At 41.4% G+C, this 17,052-nt stretch overlaps 2 gene segments (V, D, J or C); both read right to left on the bottom strand.

Moving 5' to 3' along the window:
* LOC311603441 (immunoglobulin heavy variable 3-23-like) overlaps positions 1–17,052 on the bottom strand; it is a 164,846-nt gene that overhangs the window by 31,340 nt on the left and 116,454 nt on the right.
* LOC311603390 (immunoglobulin heavy variable 3-21-like) lies at positions 15,560–16,053 on the bottom strand. The segment is given in 2 exons: positions 15,946–16,053; positions 15,560–15,852 (listed from the first exon to the last, which is right to left on the bottom strand).

Below are 17,052 nucleotides of genomic sequence, written 5' to 3'. Positions count from 1 at the left end.
ATTTCTATCAGGCTAGTCTGTGGGCTTATCTAGGGATCATTTTCTTAATTGCTATTTTATATAGTAGGAATCAGGTCACTATGAGTGGTACAATCTCTGGGAAAATTGTTCCTGGTCTATAAAAGAAAACTAGGTGAGGCAGCAAGTTAAAGCAATCTAATAAACAGCATTTCTCCATGGACTCTGCCACATGATCAGACTTCATTCTGTGATGAACAAATACCTGAAAGTTTAAGTTGCAATAAAGCCTTTCCTCCACACATTGCTTATGTGCTTGATATTTATCACAGGGACAGGAACTAACTTAGATCAGAAAAGCACATCAAAAGATGATTGGCTTTCATTCAACAAAATGCCATCTAGGCTCGTCCAAATTCCTTGAAACTCAAAACATCCTTCTCTGTGGCAACTTCAGGATTACCTTAAGAATATGTTCATTAGTACCCACTGAAGTTTCCTGGTGAATCGCTATTCTAGGTATTGTAAACAGTCCTGCATGTAGCATGTGGCTTCAGACTAAGGTTGCACATCTCAGTAAAGTGAAGTGTCTCAGAGTAAGGTTTTTCTGTAGCACACATGAGCCCTGAATTCATTTCATCTATAATCTCTATTAAGAGGTGAGGATATGATTTGTCCCATCTAGCAGACTATTCTTATTTCTCTCCACACAACTTCCTAATTTCTGTCAGCCTGTCCAGCAAAATGACACCCTAGTGTCTCTGTCTGCCAAAAGAAGTTACAATGAAGGACAGAAGCACATTAGGTCCCTCCTCTCTCCCTTTATCTCTCTCTCTCTCTCTCCCTCTCCCTCTGCATACAATGTATAAAATTAAGTCTCTGGACATTCTGTGTGCTTGTGTGCTGACTACTCCAAAGCTGATCTTGTTTCTCTGCAAGGAGTTTTGTGTCTGGGTTCACACTGAAGTTGCCTCACTGTGTCTTTTGCACTTTAATACATGCCTATTTTCTCAGTGGTCACACAGTTCTGCTGCAGTTAGAACTGGCCTTTGAAAGTGTCTCTCATGGTGGAAATGAGGTTCTTGAGGTTATAACCTGTACCACCTACCATATCTATAAGCCACATACACTGCAGGACTTTCCAGAGGGCTGATGTATCCAGGTCCAGTCATAGTTATTGGTGGTTGAGTAACCAGTGATCGTGCAGGTGAGAGATAAGGACTGTGAGGGCTGCACTGGTCTAGGACCTGACTCCTAAAGCTGCACCTGAGCTATGACAGTTGGAGAGAAGAAACATTGACCTTAGTCAAGAACAAGATAAACAACATTCTCACCCATGTATTTCTTCTGAAACTCTTGAGACAGTAACCACAGGGAGCAGCCACCAGGGAGAGGCATCTTGATTGCTCTGAAGGTGAGTGCTTGGGTTTTATGCGGGTTGACCTCCCCCTTCTGGCCTTGAATTCCACTCAAGGAAGGTTTATGTCTTTCCTGGCACTGAAGTTCCTTTACTGTGTCTCTTGCACAGTAAAACATGGCTGTTTCCTCAGTGGTCCCAGAGTTCAGCTGCAGGAAGTACTGGTTCTGGCATGCCTCTCTGCTGATGGAAATGTGGCTCTTCTGGTAAGGGCTGATGCTAGTTCTGCCACCACTACTTATGTACCCCATCTACTCTGTGCTTCTTCCTTGACAGCTGCTTGATCCATGCCAGGAACAACCACTTGTGAGGGAGTAACCAGTAACTGTGCAGGTGACTGTGTGGGCTTCACCAAGCCCATTCCTGACTCCTTCAGTTCCACATGGGACAAGATGCCTGTTGAGAAGAAACATCATGATCAGTCAAATGCAAAAAGAATATCATTCCCATCCATGCCCCTTTTTTGAACGTCCTGAGACTCATAACAAGGAAGAGCCACGGGCAGAGAAACAAGACCAGGATAGCCATGAGCAGCCTTTGATTCAGGCTCCTCTGAGATGGAATCAGGGGCTTCTCAGCCAGGCCTGAGCTTCCATCCTGAGATTGGGGCCTGCTTTTCATCTGGGAGGCTCACAGGGAGATAAAAGGGGTACCATGTACCCACTTCCCCTGTACATAAGGTGACTTTTCTTTTTCTACATAGAGGGATGGGAGAAACAATCCTCAGGAATGTTTTCTTGTTCAGTATCTGGTTTTCATGCTTCCAGGGAAACAGAATTGGAGTGCAGACTTCCAGGAATATATATGTGAATGTATTTCATAAAGTGAGTCAATTCTTGGATAGCTAAGGATGCAATATCCTCATTTCATCAACATCACTGTGAGTATATATGTCTATAATTTCAAGGATAATTTCAAATGAGTTGAGTTTGTAGGGTATCTGTGGAATTCTTCATATTTGAGGGATGTTTCAAATACTTCCTTGTTAGAACAATGGAGACACTATTCTTTTCAGTCATATATGAAATATAACTCCTTAGTAATCACATTTAGTGCATGTTACTTTAGTTCCTTAAAGAAAAGTGACAGGATCCAAATGGAGTTCCATTGCTTTAAGCTCAGACCAGGCACCTGCCTACACAGAAACACTAGACCTGAAGCCAGCTTCTGATGACTCCAGTCTTATCCTGTCCTGTCCTAACCTGTAGTGTTCTGTCCCTACCTCCATTCTTCTTACCTCGTCTTCCTTTCTACCTTGTCCATTCTTCTCCTCTACTGTATTTTCTCCTCCCCACTCTTCTTCCCTTTCCTCCCCTATTCTCCCATCTCATCTTCTGTCTCATCTTGTCTCTTCCTATTTCCTGTCTCCTCCTTGAATCCACTCTCCTCTTTTCTCACTTGGACCTACGACATAGAGAATCAGTCCCGCCAATAATTTTTAGTTACTCCTTCCCCATGGTGATCCACTATCAGGATATTTGGCAGTGTAGACTGAAAATTATCACATGAACAGATTTTAACTATGCTCACCAATTAAGTCTAGGTCTGTGTATCATATAAATCACATTTGACTCACTCTTGTTAGCTGTTTTTTTTATCAGAAATTCTATAAACAACCAAATTAACACAATATATTGAGAATCTGAGATGCTCCCTAGATGAGGTGATCACTCTGTTCTCATATGCCATGGTGTACAGTGCAGAAGTATCTCTTCATAAGGTGATCTGAAGTGGAACTCTCAGCAAGATCTAAGGTAATGTGCAGAGCCCACAGGTGGCTGATCATTTTGTGCTTTAATATGGACATATCTGCAGTATCCACCAGGAATTTACTCAATAATGGACATATGTTGATCAGATCAGGGTTGTTTTAATCAGAAATAAGAAAATAAAATCCATCATTCTATGTGTACTTGGAGAAGTAATGTTGGGTGTGAGTCTCAGTGATCTGCTTGGATATCTTGCCACATAAAGTCTTTTAGAGGACATCTATGGCAGGCTGTGGCCCTGCTCCTTCTCTTTGACTGTTTCCGGTTTCTGGTCTATGTATTTTTATGAGTGAGGATTATACATTCTCTCAAGGGCCCTTCTTGTTATTTAGCTTCTTTAGGTCTGTGTATTGGAATGTGATTATCCTGTATTATGTGGCTAAATTTAGCATTTAAGTGAGTATACACCATGCATGTCTTTCTGGTTCTGGGTTACCTCACTCAGGATGATTGTTTATAGTTCCATCCATTTGCCTGAAAATTTCAAGATATCTTTGTTTTTAATAGCTGAGTAGTAAATGTACCACAGATTATCTATCCATTCTTTGGTTGAGGGACATCTAGGTTGATTCCAGATTATGGCCAAAATTTGAAGTGGAGCACAGAGTGTCTTTTGGCCGAGTTAGGGGATAGAAGGACCTGGAGGAGACAGGAGGTCCACAAGGAGACAAGGAAACCAACAATTCTGGGCCCAGGATTGGGTTAGTGGTCCTGAAGAGACTGATGCAGCAACCAAGGACTATGAATGGGGATGACCAAAGACAACATGCTCAGATGTAGTCAATAGGCATCCCAGAGTTCTTGTTGGTACCATAATATGGGGAGTAGGGGCTACCTCTGACACAGACTCTGGTGCCCATTCATTGATTATTCCCCTCTGATGGGGCAGCTCTGCCAGGCCATAGAAGAAGAGGATGCAGCCAATCCAGATGAGACTTCATAGACTGGGATCAGATGATAGGGGAGGAGGGTTCGCCATTTCTGAGGACTAGGCCAAGGGGATGGGGGATGAAAGAGGGAGAGTAAGAGCAAGAGGAGGTGAGGAAGGGGGCAACAGTTGGGATGTCCATTGAATACATTAAAAATTAAAAATCATTGACTATATGTATTCTTTACTGAGTCTCAGAGGATGAGAGAAAAACAAGAAAGTATTTTTCCTGCACAACAAGTGGTAGAGGCTTTGGGAGAGCAACATTTGGGTTTGGAGACCTGTAGGCAGGAGAGAAAGGAGAGTTCATCTCAGGTAAACATTTTATTGGTACACCTTGTGTTCTATGAGTGCTGACTTCACCTTGTATGTTCTGAACCCACAACAGGAAGGTTGTCCCTGGGCTCACACTGAAGTCTCTTCCTTGTGTGTCTTGCACAGTACTCCATGGAAGTATCCTTAGGTCTTGCATTTCTACCTTGCAGACTCACAGTTTTCTGGCAGTCTTCAGTACACATAGTGGATCCGTCCTTCACAGGATCTTTATCACTCACTTTCACATTAGTAATGTCTGAGGCAAACTCCAGACCCCTCCCTTGAGGCTACTTGACCCAGTGACTGGCAAATCTGCCTGATGTGGATCGATACGGTGCCTAAGAAAGTCTCATGTAACCTGCAGACATCACTAAATCACCTGCAGACCTTACCACCTCAGCTCACACTGGACACTGCCAAAAATAAAGAATTCTGGCTTGAAAACTGTCACACAGGTACAACCTCCATTTTACGAGTCTGGTTTTATTTTTGGTTGTAAAGAAAACCTATATTGTTGTGCCATTTATCTAAATGAGGAGTTCTGGAATGGAATTTGTAAAAAGAACATTTTTTTAGCACAGATGGTAGATAAGAAATGAAGGAGGTTATGGCAATTACAGCATTAAACTGTCTTCAATTAAATATTAAAACAATTGCTTTTGTTTTTGGTCTATAGTGCCAGTGTATATCTTATCCACTTCAGAGAAAATAATAAAATTTTGATATTTTTGGGGATTCACCAGAAGGCTAAATGATTTTAAATGCATATATATATCAACCAGTCCAGTCATATAGCTTACTGGAGCAGTAGAGTTAATATAAATTAATAAATATTTTATTAGTAATAAAGTAACTTAGAAAATGTATGACTATACTTATGTGTATGCACACATATTATATATTATACATATATCTGTTAGGATGTCTTTTTTGTCTTGTGAGTTGGAGGTAAGAACTTTAAGAATTGAGTCACTATTCTCAGGGTAAGCAACGCTGGTACATGTGTGATCACAACATTTTGGCGAGAGGACTTCAGCCTAAATATAAGGTCATGTTACAATGTCCCCCCATTATCGAGAATACACAAGGATATGGGACTTGCAAAAATGGTAGTGAGTTAAGTTTCAAGATTAAGACAGTTGAACTATCTGCCCAAACGTTCTTAAGAGAAAGATTGATGGTTCATAATTTTTCATTTGAGGCATTTATTCCATTATGAGAGAAACTGAGCATGTGGTCCCAAAATTTTCCTATGGATTGCAGCATTTCTATTTCTGTGATATTCCCAGGAGAGTGACTTAGGTTTAAAATACAACATTAAATATCTATAGTCACATGTGCTTTGTGTCTTTCAGGGAAAACATTACAGCTCATTAGGGAATGGTCTCTTGAGGGTTTCATTTGATTAGCTGGGTTCCATGTGGTTCAGTAAGAGGAGGAAATCCTGAGGGACTCTGTAAACTCTCTTCCTGGATCTGTCTGCACCTGTCCTTCCAGTCTCTGCCTGTGTGTGCTGTGAGCACCACCTGTTGGCCTGCATTCCTCCTGCAGTAGGGATACTCTTGTCTGGCTTCTCATATGGAACTCCAGAGTTTGGATTCTGAATAGTGCTCACCCAGGTCAAGGACACAGACTTTTAGCTTTCTCTGTGAAGCCTCCCGTGAATTTTAGACACCACAATTCATGGTGAAGGGACAGCAGAGTGGCTTGCTCTTCGTAGACATTAATTGAGACAATTTGATACAAGCTTGCATGTACTCTGACCTTCTCTTTTAGAAATAATTTCCTCTCATATGTATTAGACTGTGCTGAGAATATGTTTACTGGGTGAATACCTTTATTTATACAAAATATTGTATCAATTTAGTAATCTCTAGGAGAAAGTAATATGTAGGGAAACTAACTTATCACACTTTTCTCTAACTGAACAAAAAAGGACAAAAACAAACAATCAAAAATTATAGAATGAATATTCACCTCAATTAAGGTCAAGGTCATTGAGAATATGGGCACATTAAACACCATGCTTCTGCAACTGCCATCATTATTTCCATTTACAAGTCTTGTTCTAATGCAAACAATGAAATCAGGCCAAGGACTGTTCAGATTTAGTTACAAGAATACTGAGAACTAGGTGAACTCATAATATATGGGTGAGATAATGCCTTTCTTATTGCAGAAGTTTTAAAATTTTATTATAATTTATTTAGATTATATACCTAATGTCTCTCTCCCTTGCTATATCTTCCTGTTCCCATGCCCTCGCTCTCTTCTGTCCTATTCCCCTCCCCTAGACCTCTGACTGAAGGGGATCTTCTCTCTCACCATAGAACCACAGCATATTAGATCCCATCTGAATAGCTTGCTTCCCCTCATCTTTGTGCCCACCTGCCTCTCCATTAAGGGGAAGGGATCAAATTGTCGCCATCAATTTTGTAGTTAGCTGCCATGGACTTTCTCATTAGGGTATAGGTCCTTGGGAATGAGAGTTCTCTAAGCATCAGTGGGCAAAGATCAGTTAGTGACAAACAAACAAACCCAGAGGTACTGTTTGAATCTGAGTGTAATTTGTAGGCAAGCAAGTTAAGTTTTTATACACATTTTTTTTGAAATGGAGAGTGGTTTTGTGGTTACATTTTTTTCATTCAAGGAAGTTAGTCAGACATACACAATTCAAAACACAGGATGTAGAGTAATAATGTTATCCTGAATCTTAAATAATCATTCTTAAGTTATTAGATTGGTATGAGTGCATGTGTCCTCTTTATCAAAGATTAATTTTCTCTCATTATGCCAAACATGTGTGAGTCAAGATAGTTTTTTCTTAGCTATTCTGTCACTATCTGTCGTTTTCTTAAACACTTTATTTGTAAGTCATAATATAAAGTATGATTAATTTTTAGCTATATTTTTATTAACAAGTGCAATGGAACTTTGTGGTGTAAAACTTTGAATGACCCTTCGCTGCAGTCCCAAGTTAGGGGCCTCCTAGAAACACAGTTACATTTGCAACGTTCTGATAAGAAAGCAGGTCAGAAAGAGAAAACAGTCAAAATGTTCCAAAACAAGAAACTGTACCAGTTACTCCTGACAGGAACATCAGACCCATTCAGAGAGGCTCTCCCTTGAGTAGGGGATGTAGCCTCAGCTGGTGTAGCATCATTTGTTACACAGATTCTACTGCATGGGTCGTGACAGTTAACTTACCAGTATGGCAAAATAAGGCTTATTAATAGGCCTATAATTATTATTATGGCAGTATTTTATAACCCACTAGCAATCAATCAAGAGACAGACATCTGTGATATTTTGAAATAGCATGGGGCATGGCAGATATTAATCCCCTAAACTTCTTCCCACAATGGGGCACATATGGAATACCTGTCCCAATCCCATGACATATGGCTGTAATAAATTCTACCAAGCTATCTCCCATCCATAATCCCAAATACTTGCTAATTTTTACCCTCTGAGCCAAGTCTCCATCCATGCCAGCCATGTGTTTCTCCTCTACCTAATCCATGATGGCACAGTCTCCTTCTTCTCTCCTTTCCTCAGGTCTCTCTTTCTCCCAAGATTCTGTCTGCTCCAGCCCAGGAGCCTTAGCCATGCCTATTTCATTTGCCCTACCCAGGAGTGACCGCATTTTATTGGTAAAATAGTTCAGGCTCTTAGGCAAGGTACAGATGAGGCAGCAACAGCAAGCATAATTAGCATCAAAATACATCAGACTAACCTCCAACACAGTAGAGTTCATGTCAGAGACAATATGTGCTCCCATGTAACTGTGAAGAATGAGGTGTTCACTGGCTATATTATAACAGGGGTCTAGATTTACCGAATGCATTGCCCTTGGTTGGTACAAAAGTTTGTGCAGGCCCCTGGGTCCAGATCTGCCTCCTTTGATGGTCACCTAAACCCTCTGGGTCCTTCCACTACCCCGTTCTTCCATACCACTTTCAATACTCCACTCAGAGTCCAGGATAAAGACCCAATATTTGTCCTGATCTGCAGCTGAGTGGAATCTCTCAGAGGACATCAATGTGGGACTTACATTCATTTATATGTGATAAAAGTGAATTGTTCTTTAGAAGATAAGTAATACTCCTCTCCTGGATGTGACAGAGAGTATCCTAATTTTTGACAGGGAGTAATGAAGTTTCAAACACAACATTTATTAACCAACATAAAGAATGTGTTTTTGTAATATTACTATTTGAATTAAGGCCTCATATATTGCACACAAGAACTCTTCAATTATGCTATTTACCAGCACTAGACAAACAAGTTTTATAGAATTATTCATTTTCAAGTATGTAATATTTTCATGAACTGTGTACATTCTATTTTTGTATTACTTTAATGCTGATTTCTGTACTAGCAGAGATCTGACTGTAGTCTTTACTTTGGTATTGCTATTTTTGGGCTGCTCTTGAACATGCACTCCAACACCTTCTGATAGGTTTAATAAAGACCTTAATGGCCAATAGCTGTTGCCATAGAGGATAGGAAGGATTTCTGACAAAGATAGAAGCTCTAGGGATGAACCGGATTCAGGATGGGTCCCAAGCCAAAAACTGAGGAAGAAACAAGAGCCAGGATGAAGGTGTTGAGGAGCAGTAATAGACCATGTGGTGAGACATAGGCCAGGACAGGGTTGTTGGGTTAGAGCAGCTGAGAATTTGCTGTGATATTCATATATAGCACATCATACATGAAAATATAGGATTATGTATATCAATATGATATTATTTTAACCATATGTGTATAATATTATATGTTCCACATATATGAATATATAATTATACATATATTATATAATTATATACAGAGACAATATATATAGTATATATAATGTGTATGTTCCAAGTACTTGGATGGATATAAAAGGTTAAATATGTATGCATTTATATGGAACATATTAATTTATCTACCATTTAGTCTGATAAGAAGAAGTATCTGAATAGCTTACTTTATTTGTGGGTAAAAAAATTGTTCTAGTGTGTCAACAAATATCAAGTTTGGTAGAATATGACAGTGGAGAAGGGCTTTAGAAGATTACATTAGCTCGGAGAAGAAACTATATTTCCTAGCATTGAAATACATGTGCATGCAGCATAGTCTTAAAGCCCCTAAATGTATTGACCTAGAAAATCTCTGCTTGACTAAAGCGCCCTCTTCTGGTTTGAGCATCCTTGTAGAAAGTTTTTTTTGTTCAGGCTCAGATTTGAATTTCCTCACTGTGTGTCTGGCACAGTAGTACATGGCTGTGTCCTCAGTCTGCAGACTGTTCAGTTTCAAGAAGACCTGGCTCTTGGAGGTGTCTCTGCTGATGCTGAGTCGGGATTTGAGAGCTGAATTATAACTTGTTCCTCCACCACTCCATATAGCACCCATCCATTCCAGACCCTTTCCTGGAGGCTGGCGGACCCAGGATACATCATAGCTGGTTAATGAGAAGCCAGAGACTGTGCAGGTGAGAGACAGGGTCTGTGAGGGCTGCACCAGGTCAGGTCCTGACTCCTTCAGCTGCACCTGGGACAGGGCACCTGGGGACAAGAACATCACCATCAGTCACACATCCCATAGATGACATCCATGTCCGGGTCCCTCACCTGATGGCCTGAAACACTTACAGCTTGGAAAGGTCACCAGGCTGAGGAGCAGCGGCAGGACAGCCATGCTGTGATGGAGGCTCCAGTGAGAAGGACATGGGGCTTCTCAGCTAGGCCTGGGCTTTCAGGCTGAGGCTGAGGGCTGCTTTGCATTGGGGGAGGGGCCTGAGAGGATAAAAGGAAGCACAGGGCAACTCTAAAGATTCACTTCCAGGTGACTGAGATTTGCCTTGTGCTACATTTTTATTTTAATAATTTAAAAAACAATTATTTATTCACTATACTTCCTGGTCACAGCCCCTTCTATCCTCTCCTCTCTTCCTTGTCCCTCCATCCTTTTCTGCTTCCCATCGTCCTCCACATTCCTCAGAAGTAGGGAGCTTCCCATACCCACCCACCACAGCTCATCAATCACAGAAGGACTGAGGGTGTCTTCATCTCCTGTGTTCTGTCAAGGCAGCACCACCTAAGGGAAGTGAACAAAAATCAGGCAGCAAAGTCCATGTCAGACATAGCCTCTCACTCCCTTCCTAGGGGACCCACATAAAACTTGAGCTGCCCGTCTGCTACATCCCTGCAGGCGCCTGGGTCAAGTTTATGTATTGTCCTTGGCTGGTGCTACAGTCACCATAAACCCTCTGGGTCCTGGTTAGTTGGCTCTGTTAGTCTTCTGGTGAAAAAAATTTTGACAATAAATCCAGGAACATTTTCTGTTTCTGTCTAGACTTGACTTCCACATAAACATGAAATTTTATGATTCACACAGTGCAGGCCTTAAGTGAGTCCATATTCATGCTGTGCAGGAAGAAGCAGCTACCGCATCCTCAACGCATGTGCATACCAAGCAGAAGCAATAAAATGGAGTTCAGTATTATGATGCACTTTGTGTTTATAGTGATGTGTAATACAAATTATGGAACTATTTAAATATTTTCTCTTAGTATCAGTGGTGCTATCTTACTCTTATCTCTCACCTAGAAAATCCAACCTGTGAGGAAGCAATTCACAAGCATTTTGTACAGTAATTATGAATGTTTGTCTGAGAGGAGACCTGAGGATTGACTTAGTAGCCATGTCAGTGGTTGAAAATTTTTCACTTGTACACTCAGAGACACCATACCTGTGGGCAAGTCTTACTACTTCCTGATTCCTACTGGCCTGTATGCTTCTCTGCCTGTCTGCCTATCTGCCTGTCTGTCTGTGCCAATGTACTTTTTAAAAATCTTTCTTCTTGTCTCTTTACAATTTGAAGCATATTTTGAAACCAGTTCTCTAAATATGGAAAGAATAGGGCTCGACATTCTGACACCAGGCGAGGAGTTAGAATAGGAAGTGGGGGATTGAACTGGGAGCTTCAGACAACGGTAGAGGAGGAGAAGAGATGAAGTGGAACAAAGAAAGGACTTTAAGCTTGGAACATGGGGACTTTCCAAAGATGGAGTCAGGACAACAAAGAGGGTGAGGAACAGATTTAAACTTCTCAAGATTGTGTGTAAAGCCTGGTGAACAGATACAAAGGAGTCTCAGTTATTTATTTGTTAGCTAGTTTAAGTCATAAATTAAGAGAAACCAACAGTTATATAAAAATAATTCAACACAAGGTAACGTAGCGATTTTGTCCATGCTCTGGTTATGTAAAACACCAGGGAAGGGAGGAGAACAGCCCAACCTATCCTGTGCGGTCAGAACTCAGAGAACATCCACCACTTCTTTCACAATGGACTCCTTATATGTTTTGTTCATTATTTCTCTGTGCATAATCTGTGTACTGTGAGTGGAGTGCTGGAGTCTTGACATTGCAGAGAAATCCTTCCTGTGCATGTCCTGAAGGGCACCTGCCACTAGGGGTGCTCTCTCCCACTTGTTCCTAACCCTCTGAGGGTCAGTGTAGGTTCTTAAAGCCCACAGGCTTATACTATTGAAGACCTCCTGCTCCATTGTTCTGAGGAGCAACTTGTTCACCAGCAGTGTCTTCTTTCTATCACAAAGTGAAGTCCTTTAAATATTGATCTATGCTTGATGAATTCTGGACACTGCCCCATCTCGTTGCTTTTTCTTCACGAGCCCACCCCAGTCTGTGTAGCTGTTTGTGTTGAGCACATCCTAGATTCCTATTGGAATCTGAGCACTGCTAAGCACAAGATCCTATTGAATATCTCTGTGACTTGAGGACAACTTACTTAGTTACCTAGTGGAACTCCCTCAGAAACACAGAAATTTAGAAATCTTTCTCTGAGTTTTCCTCCTCTCTGCTTCAGTAGGTCAGTATTTCTTGCAACATGTACAGCTTCTCCAGTAGGTGGTGACAGTTTGGTCTGAGTGACCTCAAAACTGATTTGTAGCTACCACTTCAGGGTAACGTTATTAATTCCACAGAAAATAAGGATTAATAACCTCAGGCTATGGGTCAGAAGATAATAGTCCAGGTGGTGTGTGTGCATGTGTTGTGTGTTTGTGTTCGTACTTCTGCCTGTGAGTTTGTGTATGTGTCTGTGCCTGTGTATGTGAACAAAAGACTTGGCAATTAATATTGAACTCTAAAAATTATAGAATTAATTATACAAGGATTGATAAGGATTGGTACAAGGAGTGTGGTTGACATCAACCCAGGTAGAGGATAATACTTTTTCAAGACTGTGCATTTTAAGTAATTTCTGAAAGAATTATTCTTGAATCTTCACAGAGAAAATCAATGTTAGTAAGTACCTGAATATTCAAACATGGAATATGTGAAAAACTAAAACAACAACAAAATGAAGATTAACTGTCCCTTATGGTGGAACAGTTACACTATTATCTTAAACAGAGCTTATGTCATTTTAACCCATCTTTTTATTGCTAATTCAGGTAAGTTGTGGTTTTATTCCAAACGTATACAAACTAAAGGACAATTCATAGATGATTTAGAATTTCCTATGAATTTTTACCATGTTTCAAAATTACAGGCACTTGATGTAATGTGCTGTGTCTGATTTTCATTTACTCCCATTTCCCCCAACAGCCAAGAAACTGTTAAATGGATAACTTAGAGCCTCCATAGGAAAATAATGCGCCATATCAAAAAGAGATTTTTTACAGAATATGATATCTTGGCAGGTCTTTGGAAGATTCCCAAGGAGGAAGAGTAAATTACACATTACAACAGTACTGCCCTAGGCATGGCCTGTATTACCTGCTCATCAGATACAGTAGATGCTCTTTCCCTGTCCTCATATTGGATACTAAGGAGTGGCCCAGGAGGGACTGAGAATCACACTGGGAAACAACAGTGAAGTAATCAGTCATGATGAGCAGACATTCTGGGTCACCAGTGGCCACTGAAGGTGCTTAGAGGGGACAGAATCAAGAAGTGGAGAGGGGGTCTGTGATAAGGGCCTATGCCTTGTGGAGAGCTCAGCCCTATTCTTGTACCTTTATGGAAGCAAAGAATTTAGTAGCATTTGACTCCTCTCTTCCATTGCTTTAGTGTTACAATCTTTCATCCTGTGCTCTCAGTTTCCCCAGTCTCCTCCCATTGCATCACTCTGCAAAGGAGTACATCTATTTTTGGTTGTACAGAAATTATAAGAACTTTGATACTGTTTGAATTTGTTTTTGTCATGGAATATTTTGTTTCCTCCATCTGGTGGCACTCAGAGAAAGGATAGCAGGCTACCAAGAAGAGACTTGATACCCTATAAGCATATACAGGGGGAAGAGTTCCCCCTCAGTGGACAAATGGATTGAACTAGAAATGATCATAATGAGTGAGCTAACCCCAGAAGCAGAGAGACTCACATAGTATATACTCGCTTATATATATCTGGACACTAGTCCAAGGGGTATGTCTCATGAAAGTCTTCACTTACCAGGGAAATGGGATAGTGGTGATGACATCCTAGTGTGGGATAAATATAGGAGATAGGGAAATAGATGGATCCAGAGGGTCCTAGAAATCTACAAGAAGAACACTGTGATTGGCAGAACCGGGCCCAGGGGTCCTGCTCAATCTATGGAACGAACTAAGGACAATATGTGCAGTCATCATCAAACCCCTACGCAGACCTAGCCAAGGGACAGAATATTCTCCACAGTTAAGTGGAGACTGGGAACTCACTTTCACACGAACTCTGGTGCTCCATATTTGGCCATGTCCCCTTGATAGGGAAGACTGGTGGCACTCGGAGGAAGGATAGCAGACTACCAAGAAGACACTTGAAACTCTAGCATCATATTCAAGGGGAGGAGGTCCACATTATGTCACAGTCATAGGGAAGGGGAATGGGGTGAAAGCGGGTCGGAGGGAGGAATGGGAGGATGCAGGGGATGGGATAGCAATTGAGATGTAATATGAATGATTTTATTTTTCAATAAAAACATAAAAAAAAGAAATGGGATTGATATATTGAAAGAAAATTCATTGTCCTCTTTAAATACTGGAGGAACTATGAAACTAAACCATAAAAAATAATGAGAGAGGAAGAAAAGAAATGCGACCCATTGAGTGGTCAGGAGCTGTAAGTAGCTAACCCAAACTCAGTCATTATCACTACCTACTTTGGCCTCACTTCTCAGTGCTGAGCCTCACATGCATTTTAATAACAGCCCTACAGCTGGTCAGGGATCGCTCTGATGTATGGTTTGTGTGAGGATGATGGAGAGATTGAAGGCCATGTGGTTTCATGGTCACCGGCCCTGCCTGATTTCCCTATTGGCTCTAAATTGAACCCCACACAGTCCCTAGCCAGAGAATCTTACCAAGTATCTGCTCTGAGTTTTCAATTCCAAAGGGTCAAGGGTACTTTGATTCCTCAGGATCTGATCCTGGTCCCCATATAGAATCCCGTGTGCTCTTTGGGATGCTCTGCAGATTTTTCAAGTCAGAGTTTGTTTTACATTTTAAAACAATTTATGAGCTTGGAAACTGTTCTGTGCTTAAAGTTCTTACCACATAAGAACAAAGCCAAGAGTTTGGTCCTCCATAAGTACAAAAAGAGGAAGGTGTGGTAGCCAAGAACTAATCCTACCTATGGTACTTTTAAACAGTATGATCCTTGGGACTCACTAGTCAGCCAGTCTAGCCAGATGCTGAAATCCAGGCCATGTGATGGAACTTTTTTTTCAAAATTATCATGTAGATTGATAGAAGAAGACATGTCAACATGTGCATGCACACACACACACACACACACACACACACACACACACACACACACACAGACTCACACACACATAGAAAGAGAGAGAGAGAGAAAGAAAGGGAGACATAGACATACAGAGAGACAGAGAAAAACACTACAAAAACACAGATCACATTGGGAAATTGAAAGTTGAGAAAACATTTGGACAATTCAAGTATTACGTTACACTGTACTTGTAGAGAGAATCTCTATGGAAGGCAGGCCAAACACAGAAGAGTCCAGCTCTCCATGTCTTTCAGGACTCTGAAGAGGCTGTAACTCTCTGTTATTCAGAGCTCTGTGTGTTCTCAGCGCCCCCTGCTGACCATCAGCTCCCTGCAGGGAGGTTTGAGTCTGAGTTCTCAGTGTCACTCATTCACTGTGTGTCTGGCACAGTATTATGTGGCTGTGTCATCAGACCTCAGACTGTTCATGTCCAGGTACAGGGTGTTCTTGGCATTGTCTCTGGAGATGGTGAATCGACCCTTCACGGCATCGGCGTAGTAGATGTAACTACTATCATAACTAATGTAGGCGACCCACTCCAGCCCCTTGCCTGGAGCCTGGCGGACCCAGTTCATAGTATAGCTGCTGAATGTGAATCCAGAGGCTGCACAGGAGAGTTTCATGGACTTTCCAGGCTGTACCAAGCCTCCCCCAGACTCCACCAGCTGCACCTCACACTGGACTCCTGAAAACATGGAGAATACTGGTTAGAAAATCATCATAATGTTTCTCTTTCTGATGTCCACACAACACACAGCATCTCTTCTCCATAAATTACCTTTTAAAATAAAGACAAAGAAAACCAAGCTGATCCCCAAGTCCATGGTGAGTGGTCTGTGTTCAGTGCTGATCACTGAATGGGAGGATCTGGGAATCCAGGGCTGAGCTCCTCTGCCAGAGCTGCAGGGTCAGGGCAGCACTGTTTTTCATGGGCACAGAGAAGCCTCATTTGCATGTCTTCTTGCTGTAGCAGGCTATGTTGTTGGACCTGGGCAGGAAGCAGTGCTCAGAGCTGATATAAGACATCAAAGACTGATGACAGTTACAGATGTAACACAGAATGGTTGCTCTGTGTTCAGCTTCCCATTGTTAAGGATCCATCCTACTTTATTTAGTTCTCTTTTGTGCACAGGCACACAAACAACATGTTGTGCATATAGCCTGCTATGTCTTCCCAGCACAAATGTCAAATTAAATAGCTCATCACAGAGTGTTTTTTCTATATATGAGTACAGTCTGTCTTATTGTCTGAATTGGGCATGGTTTCTCTGAGATGTGGCTCTTGGACAGGGTCGTAATGTATGGAGATGATATCAGAATTCCTTCTCTCTGATGAGAACACATGAGGTGTTTCGAACTTTACTCATTTCTGAGAGAACACTCTTTATGTAATAGGAGGCTTGCAAATACTTCATCCTTTTGTCACCTCTTGCCTTTCACTGAGTGTTTGCAATGGAGACATTCTTGTTTGTAGCACACTGACTTGTGTTGTAACTGAAGTCTCCTCATGATTTCTTCAAAATCTGTACACCTATCTCTTCTTCCATCTTTACATCAGACAGCACATCACTGTCTTTGCTTTAGGTTTGATTTCATTTCCCCAAATTTATTTATTTATTTTTTCTCCTTTATTAATTTATTCTTGTTACATCTCAATGGTTATCCCATCCCTTGTATCCTCCCATTCTTCCCTCCCTCCCATTTCCCCCTTATTCCCCTCACCTATGACTGTTCCTAAGGGAGATTACCTCCCCCTGTATATGTTCATAGGGTATCAAGTCTCTTCTTGGTAACCTGCTGTCCTTCCTCTGAGTGCCACCAGGTCTCCCCCTCCAGGGACATGGTCAAAGGTGAGGCACCAGAGTATGTGAGAAAATAATATCCC

This window comes from Acomys minous, assembly GCF_964271855.1.
Source record: "Acomys minous genome assembly, chromosome: 8".
In the NCBI taxonomy this organism is placed as follows: Eukaryota; Metazoa; Chordata; class Mammalia; order Rodentia; family Muridae; genus Acomys; species Acomys minous.
The sequence above is the reverse complement of the archived record's forward strand: the minus strand, read 5'-3'. Positions and strand labels throughout refer to the sequence as shown.